At 49.4% G+C, this 13,424-nt stretch overlaps 1 protein-coding gene across 2 annotated transcripts in view; it reads right to left on the reverse strand.

Moving 5' to 3' along the window:
- The window catches only part of DAD1 (defender against cell death 1), a 64,474-nt gene that overhangs the window by 32,746 nt on the left and 18,304 nt on the right, over positions 1-13,424 (reverse strand). The window contains exon 3 of one of the 2 annotated variants that reach the window (XM_022553616.2): positions 11,897-12,138. The exons of the other annotated variant lie outside the window; for it this stretch is intronic. The gene's annotated coding sequence lies outside the window, so the exon portion shown is untranslated. Of the gene's footprint in view, positions 1-11,896; positions 12,139-13,424 lie in introns of those variants that run through there. 2 annotated transcript variants of the gene reach the window in all.

Genomic DNA, 13,424 nt, shown 5'->3' on the forward strand with positions numbered 1-13,424 from the left:
AATTCATGGCTGGGAACCACCCACCATTCCACTGCCTGGGTCCCAACCCAAGGCCCAGCCCGTTGGAGTGCCCAGTCTAGGAGTGGGGGAAGCGGGTAGAAGATTTTGACCCTAGCCACACTTTCTACTCCCACCACCCTGGATGTGAGAATGAGAAAAGCAGAGATGAGCTCTCTCCCCGCAAGCCCAGGGACTCAGCCAAGGAGAGTAGAAGTCTCAAGCCCTCACCTAGAGCACAGGTGATGGGATTCCCCTGGGGCCCTTGGGGTTCTCCTGAGCCTCCTGCTGCCTAAGCATCTTTCCTGGGGTCACAGACGCTGATGGGAACACCCCTCAGAGACCACTCAGCCATCCACTTCACAATTACCACGATCAAGACCGAAGTCCAGTGCTTAACCATTCCCAGGGCAGTGGGGGGGGGGGGGTGCCATCCTCAAATACCTGTACAGTTCACCTGTGTGTCTCTGACCACACAGCCAGAAACATGCAAATCCTTCCAGCTACGATTCAGGCCTGCTTCTTATCATAGGGATGGAGCCACCAGCTCGACACAACCTAGGCAATGTCCCTCCCCTCTGTGAGCTCCAGGGTCACCACCTGTAAAACCTATAAAACCTATGTCACATAGGACTGGAGGCTGCCTCAACTCCCTGCATCTCTGATTCTCTGGCTTCTATAGAAATAAAAACCATGTCCATCTCTGGAGCCCTCCCGAGGATAGTCACAGGAACCCCAGTTCTCTCTGAGCGGCCTCGTGTGCAGCCTAAATACAAGTGCCTTTAAAGATCACTAAAGCGAAAGGTCTCAGAGGAAATCCCATCATAGCAGGTCACTCTCACACACAGGACAGGCACCACCTGTGGGGAACTCAAAACTGCCTCCTCCTCAGTCTAACACAGTGCTAGAGATTCCACCATTGGGAATTTCTTTTAATTAAAGCATTCGCTTCCCCATATTAAATGAAAATGCCCCTGGGGGGTGGGGGGGTTAACAGAGCAAGCCTTTATCAACTGTGAAAAACTCCCAGGCAAATTAGTCTTTTTGTTCCTCCTCCTAAAATAGTAATTCACTTTGGTCTGTACACAAAAGATCCAGGCAAGGGATGTGTAGGTATCTGGGGAGAGAGGTCTACCCCTGAGAGTTGGCTGCAAAGATGCTGAGGATAAAGGGGACATGGGGCTTAGGGCAGGGGAAGGAGCAGGGACCCTGGAAGGCAGTGAAGGGGCCAAAGAAAGGCCCCTCCAAGAACCTCACAGGAGGCCTGGGCTGAAGGAGGCCAAGGGAGCACGTGGGGTCGCACCAGCCCAGGGCCCTCAGGTGGCAGGGCCCCTTGGTCACTGGACCCCTAAAGCTATCCGAGGACCTATGAGGGGGTGTGGCAGCAGCAGCTAGGGATCCTCCCAGACCCACGGAGGGAGCAAGGCCTGCTCCTTCCAGGCCCAGCCCAAGCTGAGGGTGACAAGGTCTCAGTCAGGTAAGAGGCCATCTGGAAAGCAGGGTCAGCACCACCCCTGAGCAGTTTCCATCTCAAACCAGGGGCTCCTCAATCCCAGCAAGAACTTTCTCTCAAGTCTGAGGCTGTTAAGTCTAAAGCCAACTGGGGCCAAGCCAGAGGGCAGAGCAGGAGCAAGCAGATGTGTAAGGGTGGTGCAGAGTCCACTCACCTGTGTCCACTCTGTTCTCATGTCTGGCCCAGGCCCCACCGGGGGTATCAGAGGGGATTAAAGTGGCCTTTGTGAGGGGGCCTGGGGAAGGGTGCCTACGCCCACCAGGAGGGTCAGCGCTGGGCTGAGGGCCACTGTAGCAGATCCCTCGGTGCAGTAAGGGACCCGGCATTGTTCAGCGTGGAGGGAAGAGGCTGCTGAGGAAACCTGGAGACGTGGTCATCAAGTCCCTGAGACTTGCCCAGCCCTGAAGAACCCTAGTCCCCATGAGCAGGGGCCAGCCTCAAGGAGGGAAGGCCATGCCATCCCAGGGGGGAGTGTGTCACCAAGGCTAGCTGTAGAACACATTTCTCTGGACAGATGCCCTACTGCTCCAAAAGGCTTTAAGCACAAGCCAACCCTGGAGGCAGAAGAATGGACCAAATGACTTCTCATGACCCCAGGCCTAAGATTCTAGAACACTCTCTGACACTTCACCCAGAGACCTTCCTTCTGAACACAACTGAAATCACAGTCCAGTCAAGAGAAGAGCAGGCTAAGCCAGTATGTGCTTCAGGAACACTTGGGTGGGGTCTTCAGCTCCACCAGAGCGACCCCTCTGCCCTGACCCACCATTGGAGAGGCAGCCATCTGAGCCTCAAAGGATTGTTTATCCTCTTGGTTTGCCATAGAATCCAACTTCCCTGGGGTCACATGTAAAGCCTTTAACAGATATCACCTTAGTTATCAGGTAACATCTCAGCAAAAAAATCCATTCAACTATGCGCTCCTTGGGATGGAAAGTGTATCTTGTTCATCCCTGTGCCTGCGACAACTCGCACAGTGCCGGGCACACAACCAATGCTTAATATACACTTAAGCAGCAAGTGAACAAATAAATGATTAGTACCATCAGGCACTGGGGAAGGAGCCAAGTTGTATATGTGTGTAGGGGTGTGGGGGGAGCATAAGAAAAAAGAAAGTGGGGGTTAATAGACGAGGTGGCCGGGTGAGCCACTATTTCACAATTTAGCCAAGAGCTAAGAGTAACCAACCTGTCAAGAACTATCAGGAAGGGGCTTCCCTGGTGGCACAGTGGTTAAGAATCCACCTGCCAATGCAGGCGACATGGGTTCGAGCCCTGGTCCGGAAAGATCCCACATGCCGCGGAGCAACTAAGCCTGTGCACCACAACTACTGAGCCTGCGCTCTAGAGCCCACGAGCCACAACTACTGAGCCAGCGAGCCACAACTACTGAAGCCCGCGTGCCTAGAGCCCATGCTCCACAAACAAGAGAAGTCACTGCAATGAGAAGCCCACGCAGCGCAACGAAGAGTAGGTGTGCAGCAAGGAAGACCCAACGCAGCCAAAACTAAATAAATAAAATAAAATAACTACCAGGAAAAGCAAAACCTGAGTGATGGTCCCTTGGCCAGTGCAGCCCCAGGCGGGCACTCATCCAATAGAGTCTAGAGGATGGTTACTCTGGGAAAGCACACAGGGCTTCCAGGCGTCAGCCCTCCAGTCACTGAGGCACCATACCAAGGTCCAGGGCTGAAGGCCACATTACCACCCACCTCACTTCCTCCAGTGTCCTATCTTAAAACTCCTTCTCCAATCTACTTCCGGGAGCAATGTGTGGGGAAAAAAACTTCTGACTGATGGGTGGGTCTGGGGAAGGGGAGCAAGCCGTGTGCAGACCCAGTGCCGGCACTCTAAGTACACTGATGAGCCAGGAGACTGCGGCGGCCAGTGCCCTGCCTCTGTGTAAGGCCACCTGCGATTCAGGCATAGTTTAACCCAGACACACACATGCGTAAGGTTTCCTCTGTCACACGGAGAGCTATATTTTGAAATTAATAAGCAGGTCAGACATTGAGTCAGTAGCCAGAAGTAGGACAGGAAGTGGAAAAAAGTCTACCACTTCCGTGCAGATGTTCTGGGGGCTTGGGGCGGCCCCTCCCATTTCCATGACGTCATGGCTGCCGCGAGGGGCAAATGGGGGCACCGTTTGAAGCTCTCCCGCAGAAGCCACATCCTCTGGAAAAAGGAGTTTAAAATTCTGAGTTACAGATAGCATCACCCTAGGCCACGTGCCGCCGGGGCCCGGAGGGCTGGGCCGTTACACCACCACGACCGCAGGTGCGACAGGAAGGCAGTGGGCGAGCTGGGAGGGGCTGGCGGGGCCCTGGCAACGGCACCCACGCCCACAGCAGGCCGGGGAGGTGCTGCACACCCCACTGTGAGAAGCAGCCCCGCCCCGCCTCTCCCACCCCCCACCAACCCAGCCCTAAGATCAAAGCTTGATCTCACCCGATCACACCCTTTCTTAATACGGGACAGGCCCTCTAGGCTATGTCCGGCCCGCCATCCCCGGGAGAAGTGGGGTCGCATCCGCTCCCCTACACACAGCTGGGGCTGGTTCTCCGAGGAAGGCCCCCGCTCCAGGTCAGCGCTGAAGTGGAGGGTGATGGCCGTGATGGACATCTGCCTCCCAGAGGCCAAGGAGGCCAGGAGATGGGGAGCCGCAGAAGGAGAACCAGAACCTGAGACCCGAAGAACGGCGGTGCTTTGACGTCCTGCTCTGTGGTAGCGTCCCTGGCCACCCACCTGGGGGCAGCAGTACTCCACCAAAGAGGCCTCTTCTCCTTTTCTGCTTATTCTAAGGAAGGAAAGCCCCCAGTGCTTAGGAAAACCTCTTTTCAGAGGAAAATAAAAGGACAGAAGACTTCACTCCAGGGGCCGAGCCCCTGCCCTTTGCCCATCACTGCGTCGGGCTCCGGCCCACATGATCCTGTCACATCCCTTGGAGGAGAGAGGGTTTAGGGTCTGGCCGGGCAGACAGCAGGGGGCACTACCTGCTCAGGATCACCAGGCTCCCTCATCCACAGCACTAGAAAGGAGTCCCTCGGGAGGGGCTGGGGGAGCCCCCGGGATACTGGAGAGCCCTCTGGATTCCTCAGCAGGGAGCCTGGGCTGGCGGCTGGGATCCACCACTCTAACCGCCCACAGCCTCAGTTTCCCAGTGGGGTCAGTGCTCTCTCACAGGGCAGTTTAAGAACCAAGGCACCTCTCACAGTGCATACCTGCCAAGTGCCAGACACAGGCCAGGCCCTGGGGATTCAGCCTCTGTACAAAATACACGACTCCGCACAGATGAAGCTCAAGAACAGGCAAAACTAATCACCAGCGATGGCAATGGGAGCAGTGGACGACTCTGGGGCAGAAGGACTCCCTGGAAAGGGGCACGAGGGAAGCTTCCAGGTGGTGGAGATGTTCTGCCTCTTGATTTGGGTACACAGGTGTATACACATGTCAAAATGACTCCAACTGTCTCAATAAAGTACTGTTCCCATTAACACACACACACACAGTTTCAGCTTAGTAAGCTGAAATGCAAATATAAGGGAATGCCCAGAAAGGTGAAGAGGTCCTGCGAGCTGAGCTGGATCAAACTGGACCACCACGCTGAGATGAAAGTGGGGCTGCTTCTTCGCTAGGCCAGTGCCCAGGTGAGCCTAGGCCTCCCAGCCCCACCAGCGGATGGCCACTTCTCCCCTCACTATATGGGCCCAGGAGCTTCTGGTTACACCGTCATGTGCATTTTCTTGCTCCCTCCAAGGCTTCCAGCTTCCGGGAGAGCTTGATGGAAGGGAAATTGCAGAACTGGGAGGCACTGGCAAGGCTGTAGCCAATTTTCTGACAAAAGCCAACACTCCTGGCCCCAGAGCACTCCAGGCAGCCTAGACTCCTCTCATTGCAACACCACCGAACACTCCCGCTTCGTATCGCCCCTCTCACCCTCTGGGGGCCTCTCTGCCTTCAAAAGGGCCCCCTTGAGCCCTGGCTGAACCTAAGGTCTGAAGGAATGAAGGCAGACCACCCTCCGGCAGGCAGTTTCTCTGGGCAGCCATCGTCCCAGGCCAGAACACCCTCCATCATTCCAGGGGGGGTTCACCACCTCTGGGAAAAGGTCAGCCCATTCTCCCTGTTTGCTTTGGAAATGCAGGCACACTCCCATTGCGGAGGCAATAGGATCCAGAGGAGAGAGCCCTGCCATTTTCAAATTCTTTTAAAAATCCCACTGAGACGCAGAAAGGGTGCTTGTCTACCCTCTCTCCCTGAACCGCCCACACAAAATTCAGCCAAGGAGAGAAAAAGAAACCATTAAAGGAAGAGCATATAAGTGTGAGACAAGGCTGGCAGGACTTCAGAGAGTTTAAGGAGATGAAGGACTGTGGTTCAGAGAGTGGTCAGCAACTGGTCTCTATTTCATGCTTCCAGCCTTGATGGGAAGAAACTGGGTTAACATGAAACAGGTCTTCTTTCCAGTGGAGACAGCAAGACACTATTTTTAGCAAACTCTAGGGCATTCTTGCTGGCCCAAATTATTCCAGTGATTACCAAGGGACGGGGCGGGGGGAGGGCGGGGGGGGGGCGACATCCTTATCTGGAATCTTTATGAAGAATAACATGTATCTGTGCAACACCGAAGCAAACATGATCTGGCTTTGACCTTCACAGAAAAGCTAAGCAGTAGGCAGAGTATGATCTCCCCCTTTCACAAATGGGGAAAGAGGTGAAGTGGCTCACTTGCCATCGTGGTGAACGAGACCCACATCAGCACTAGACTCGGTCCCCAGGCTTTCCACCAAGCCCTGTGGACACCCAAGTCCCAGGTGGTTCCAGATGCAGCCATCACAGAGGAAAGAGCAGGAAAAGACAAAGTCTCAGGACCCCCTCCCAAGACCGGTGTCTTATACTCTGCCTGCATGTCCCTTCCCTCTTCCATGACTCTTGCCCCTCCTTGATCACTCTTTAGGATTAGAGAAGAATGGCAAAACAGAGGTCGGTACACTTAGGAGCCACTCCCTCAGTAAATGTTGATGTTAGTCATCTCCTGAGGCAATACCTTCTGCACAAGCAAACTCCACTACTCAATCATACGGCAACAAGAGTTAGTAAAGTAATACCCAGATACACTCCGGCCAGCCGGTCCGATGGCTGATTCTTACTCAGCTGTCAGATTTCAGCCTAAATGTCTCTTACTTAGAGAGGCCTTTCCTGACCACTGTGTCTGAGCAGCTTCCTCCCCATCTCCACTCATGATCACTTCGTACAGTTTATGCCCTTCACTCTACTTCATAACAACACGATTCTATTTGTGTGCTAATTTGGCTCTCTTCCCAACTCGAATGTCAGGCTCAGAAAGGGAGGTGCCTTGTCTGTTCTGATCACCTCTGCACGGCCAGTGCCTGGCAGAGCAGGAGCACAAATATTTTTTAACTAAATGATGGAGTAATAGAAAGGAGGCGCTTCCCCACCAGATATCTCTTATTAACACCCTGAAAGTAGATGGGGTAAAACGTCAATGAGGGCTTCCCTGGTGGCACAGTGGTTAAGAATCCGCCTGCCAATGCAGGGGACATGGGTTCGAGCCCTGGTCTGGGAAGATCCCACATTGCCGCGGAGCAACTAAGTCTGTGCGCCACAACTACTGAGGCTGTGCTCTAGAGCCCGAGAGCCACAACTACTGAAGCCCACGTGCCTAGAGCCCGTGCTCCACAACAAGAGAAGCCACCGCAATGAGAAGCCCGCGCACTGCAACCAAGAGTAGCCCCCGCTCACCACAACTAGAGAAAAGCCCGCGGGCAATAACAAAGACACAACGCAGCCAAAAATAAATTAAATAAATTTTTAATAAATAAATAAAACATCGATGATTGTTGAAGCTGAATGTTGGGTATCTGAGAGTTTATTTCTTGATGTGTGTGTGTGTGTGTGTGTGTGTGTGAAATAAAAAGTTTAAAACAAAGTTGTTCATCCCTGGGATGAAAAAAGGCAGAGCAGATCTGAATAGCAGACCCTAGGGATGTCTCTAGGGACATCCAGGGAGTCCCTCAGGATATCTCTCTCCAGAGAAAGAGGAAGACCTGACGTTGGCCACCACAGTCCTTTAGCTGAAAGCCAGTAAAACTGGACGTGCAGCTGAGGGAGAAAAGCACTATGTGTGGACAGTTCTCCGTGTTTCTGACAACTGCTCTGAGGGTACATTTGTAGAGCAGTTGCATTAACAAGGTACTTTCACTTACGTTTTGTTGGAACAACAGTGTGAATTATTATTATCCCCATGCTTGTTATATTATTTATCTCACTCAAAGCCTAATCCAAATGCTTTGGAATCAGACAGAAATAAGATTCAAACCCTAACACTACAGTCTGAGCTTCCGTTTCCTCATCTGGAAGAGAACACCACCTCCCTCCTCATGGGATTATAGGGAAACATAAATAACAGGAGGACACTTAATACCATGCCACACATATGGTAGGTGCTCAGTGGTAGCTACTCATTCCTGGACCAAGGTTGTGTCTTATCTTTGGTAATCCCACGGTGCCTGGGTGCCTAATTATTGGCTAAATTTTAGAGTCAAAACAAAAGGTCCACAGAAGGTCAACAGACTGTAAGTGGCAGAACAGGTCCTTGAATCAACACCTTCAGGGCAAGCAAAGTGCTTTCGTGCTTTCGGCAGCACCTGGCTGCCTATCTAGGGGTCTTGAAGATAACACCTCTTTTTCATCCCATTGACCGAAGTTTTGCATAAGCTTGAACCCACCTATTAATTGAAACTAAGCAAATAAAATATTTTCTTTAGTTCCTCAGAAGTCCTCCTCTTTTTTTCTCATTCCCTTGTCTAAGATCCTTGTTCTGTAAAGTGTTGTTTCCTCGTGCAAGAAAAAGCCATTTTTAATATGTGCTAAATTTTTTTAAATTAACTGTAGTTAGAAAGTTATACAGCACTCAAACTTCAGAAGCCCAGAGCCGCAAGCCAAGATGGGAGGACACAGTCACACTGAGTTTGTACACGAGCTCCCCAGCCCCTGGTAACCACCAGTGCTAGTTCACTGAGCCTCCAAAACCAGAGAGCAGTCCTCTCTGACTGCCCCAAGTATGTTCAACCATCATAACAAAAGTGTTTTGAAGCCTAAGATGAAAGAATGTGATCAAAGAGGCCAAAGGTACTGGCTGCTAAAAGAAGAAAACACAGGAGATGGTTTCCATGTGATAGGGGGCAGGAAATGTGTGGGCAGGAGGTGTTGAGGGCCAGGTTTCCAGCCACTGCAAAGAATGGCAGGGAACAGACCACGTACAGTGCTGTGGCAAATGGCCCCCGGCCCCACAAAAGAGCACAGAAAATAAACCCACCCCGTAAAGATGCTGAGCTAGAGGCAGAAGAAGATGCTAGGATATAGCTCACCCTGTGCCTCAGTACTCAAAATCCACTCCTGCAGCATGCTACACTGGGCACCCAGGTGTAAGGCCCATGGATAGGCACCATCACAACACAGCCGGTGGGTATTAAGAAAGATCCAGAGGGCTTCCCTGGTGGCGCAGTGGTTGAGAGTCCGCCTGCCGATGCAGGGGACACAGGTTTGTGCCCCAGTCCAGGAAGATCCCACCTGCCACGGAGCGGCTACGCCCGTGAGCCATGGCCGCTGGACCTGCACGTCCAGAGCCTGTGCTCTGGGAGAGACCGCAACAGTGAGAGGCCCGCGTACCGGAAAAAAAAACAAAAAAAAAGAAAGATCCAGACTGGAAGATGCATCGAACTAAAAGATTACCCATCCTGATTCAGTGCCTCTCATCTACCATGTCTTTAGTTACTTCAGCTAAAAAAAAAAAACAAACAACACATAAGAATCAGAAACTCTGGGACTTCCCTGGCCATCCAGTGGTTAAGACTCCACCCTTCCAATGCAGGGGGCGTGGGCTCGATCCCTGGTTGGGAACTAAGATCCCACATGCCACACAGCACAGCCAAAAAAATAAAGAGAATCAGAAACTCAATTGGTGGTTGGGGGGCGGTAATAATGCATTTTTTTAAACTTGAATCGTTTCACAGGTAATTCTCCTACATGTAGAGTTGAGAACCACTGAACAAGTGAACAGAAGACTAAAAATGAGTCGTAATGAGCTTTTAACTAAATTTAAACTCAAGACTCCAAAAGCTGTCTATAGGCTTCTGTTCTACTGCAAATGGTGAAAAGACACACCAAAGATGAAGGTTTCCCACTGGCTTGGGTAAATCACCTCTGAGATAACAGCTAATCCAATTAAGTGGGAGCTTAGTATCTACCCCATGTATCTCAAGAACACTGACATACATTAAAGTTTGTATATTAGAGGCTCCCAAAATTGTAAAGTCTTCCTTGACAAAATTATCACTATTATTCCCAGTTTTCCACCCATTTATCTTCAAGTTCAGATGCTTTTCTTATTCAAAATACCTGTTTATCAATCTACACTAAAAATAATTCAGAAGCCTCCTGATAAAGGTACAAATGTGTACATAAAAGTTTTATTTACATCTTCATTAGAGTATAACTGCTTTACAATGGTGTGTTAGTTTCTGCTTTATAAAAAGTGAATCAGTTATACATATACATATGTCCCCATATCTCTTCCCTCTTGAGTCTCCCTCCCTCCCACCCTCCCTATCCCACCCCTCTAGGTGGTCACAAAGCACCGAGCTGATCTCCCTGTGCTATGTGGCTGCTTCCCACTAGCTATCTATTTTACGTTTGGTAGTGTATGTATGTCCATGCCACTCTCTCACTTTGTCCCAGCTTACCCTTCCCCCTCCCCGTATCCTCAAGTCCATTCTCTAGTAGGTCTGCGTCTTTATTCCTGTCTTGCCCCTAGGTTCTTCATGACTTTTTTTGTTTTGTTTTTTTTTAGATTCCATATATATGTGTTAGCAAACGGTATTTGTTTTTCTCTTTCTGACTTACTTCACTCTGTATGAGACTCTAGGTCCATCCACCTCGCTACAAATAACTCAATTTCGTTTCTTTTTATGGCTGAGAAAATGGGTACATAAAAGTTTTAAAGAATATTCAATTACTCAGTCATAGTTTAGTGAACTAGCATCCCTCCGAATGGCAAACCATGGCCCAAGCACCAACAGCTTGCTTTTGTGAATAAAGTTTTACTGGAACTCTGCCAGGCCGTTCATTTAAGAAAAAGCTTGCCGACTCCTAATCTAGAGCTATTCACAAACTTTAGTGTATATCAGAGTTACATGGAGGGCTAAGAAACACAGAGGCCCAAGTTCATTACCAAGTTCCCAGGTAATTTTGAGATACACCGAAATTTGAGAACCTCTGCTCTGGATGGGTGCTTCTCAAACTTTAATATGAACGTGAATCACCTGCTGACCACGTTAAAACAAAGATTCTGCTTCAGGAGGGTCGGGGGTCAGCTTGAGAGTCTCTTTTTCAAATAAGCTCCTAGGTTATGTCAATAGTGCTGGTCAACAGGCTACGTTTTGCATAGCAAGAACGCAGAGCAGCACTTCTCCAATTTGGCTGCACGTTAGAATCTCCCGGGTAGTGGTACAAAGTGCAGATGCCACCCCCAGAGATTTGTATTTAATTGGTCTGGGGTGTGCCCTGGGCATTGAGATTTCGTTTTTAAGTTCCCCAAGTGATTCTAATGTGCAGCCAAGTTGGGAAACCTCTAGAGCACAACTCACCATCTCAGCAGTCAGCTAAACTTAAATAGTGGAATCCTCAACATAGCTTATTTCCTGTATACAGCACCCAAGATGGAAATAGGGCTGCTACCACAATACATATAAATATGTCTAGACTTCAGCCAGCAGACCTATTGCTCCACCCAAGTGTGTCATGGACTCTGATCTTGAGCAAGTTACAAATCGGAGCTTCAATTTCTTCATCTATCTAATGCGGATTGGAACCCCTGAGATAATGGTAAGAACAAAATGAGAGAACATTTGTGAAGGTGGTTTGGAAAGTAGCGTCTCCTACAAATAAGCATATATACAAATCCCACTTTGGCACTCTTCTTACCGGTCTAAGAGATACATATTTCCCTTTTCACCACTAAATCACGTTGAAACAGATATAAATGGGGAAGCACACACTTTTCTCACAAAGTGCTTAATGATGCAGTTCCAGGAAGCACTGTGTCATAAGAGCGGAACCACCGGCAACAATTGAAGGATTAGTAAGGGATTACCAGCTCCAGGGAAAAGACAAAGGACTGTGGTTTCCCAGGGTTGTCAGCCCTGCCTTTTGTCATTAACTTCAAATACACTTAATGAAAACACGGAGGTAGATTCACAGTTACAAGTTATCAGCTCCTAAAGAGCTCTGCACACAGGATTGAAGGGAAAAAAGGACTTTCATGCCAATAAAGAAGAAAAACAAAAAACAGAGCCAGAGGCAGAGGAAGGAGTGGCATGGAGCTTTTTAATTTGGAAGGCAAAAATGTTACACTTCATGGAAGGCAGAGGCTATGCTAATAAATGCTCATTACAAAGTTGTTCTGACACGGAAACCTGGGAACTCTCTGGGCTCTCCAACCGCATCCCAAATCAGTCGGTAGCAAGCATAAATCTGAAGGAAATCCGTGTGTCCAGCAAAGTGCCATCTCAAGAGCTCTTCTTATCCAGGGGAAACCAAAGAGTGAACCTTTAAGAAAGAAGCAGAAAGGTAAGAAGAGATACTCAAGGTTTCTAAAAATGTTTTGTGATATGCTACAGACAGGGTCTCGAATTCTTCTATCTAAATTCTAAACCCGTAAAGACAAAGGTAGTTATGGGGTTCCCAAATTCTGGACAGTATTTAAGCCAGGTTAGAACAACCAGAATAAAGCGAATTTTTTCACTGAACATTTTATAGAGGGATCCATAGAAATTAATGCTCAAATCTGAATTCCAAGCACACGAAGGCATAAGTGACTAGCCGTGGGTTCTAACGCCACCTCTGCAATTAATTAGCTGTACGACTTTACATAAGTCACTCTGACCTCTCTGATCCACAAACCCTCTTTGTGGTGAGAGGATTGCAACTTAGCCTAAAGAGCTTTTCTGGATTTAGAAAGCTTACAAAGCACTAACTTCCAGTTTGGGGGGTGGGGTAGGGGTAGGGGAAGAAGGAAGAATTCGAAAGAAAGCAGAGAAAGATTCCCAATCTCAGATTTAACGAAGGACCAAAACAGCAGAAATAATTTTGTTTTCATTTAACAGTAAGATTATTTTTGGCAAGAAGGAGGTGGAGAGTAACCCCATGAGAAGAGGCCACACAGCTGCCAGAGTCAGATGGGACTGACTGTAAGCTGTGAGGTGGAGCCCAGCCCTGCCCTGTAAACACAGACTTCCCTTCTCACACCTCTAGGAGGGCTGCCCACCTAGAGCAGCTCCAACACGGTGTGGCCAGAAGGTGACCCCTTGGCCCTAGGGGCCCCAATGTCCCCAGCCACAAGCAGCCCATTTTCCTGCAGTGTGCCATAAAAATATTGTCATCTTCTATGTGTGAAGATGAGAAAGGTTGGGAAACACTATGTTTCAGAAGAGCTGGGCTACACCAGTAGGTGAAAGGGCACCACCTTATTTTGTGCATTGGTTCAGGTGACCTGGAGATTCTAGCATCAGAGTTTAGAGGAAAGATCTTAGACTTCTAGGCAGATTGCTTTTATTCCACTAACAATGAAAGAGAAATGCTACATAATTGCAGAACATTCCTGCATCAGTGGAATTATGAGAAATATGTAAAACAAAGAGCAAAAACAGGGAGCACAAGTGATCACAGTGCCAAATAAGAACAAACAGACCTATTAAAACTAACCTATTCACTCCATCAAATGTCTTAAGCAGGGCTTCCCTGGTGGCGCAGTGGTTGAGAGTCCGCCTACCGATGCAGGGGACACGGGTTCGTGCCCCGGTCCGGGAAGATCCCACATGCCGCAGAGCGGCTGT

This window comes from Delphinapterus leucas, chromosome 2 (genome assembly GCF_059928025.1).
Source record: "Delphinapterus leucas isolate spDelLeu-1000000601 "Yukka" chromosome 2, BTC_Dleu_Yukka2, whole genome shotgun sequence".
NCBI lineage: Eukaryota > Metazoa > Chordata > Mammalia > Artiodactyla > Monodontidae > Delphinapterus > Delphinapterus leucas.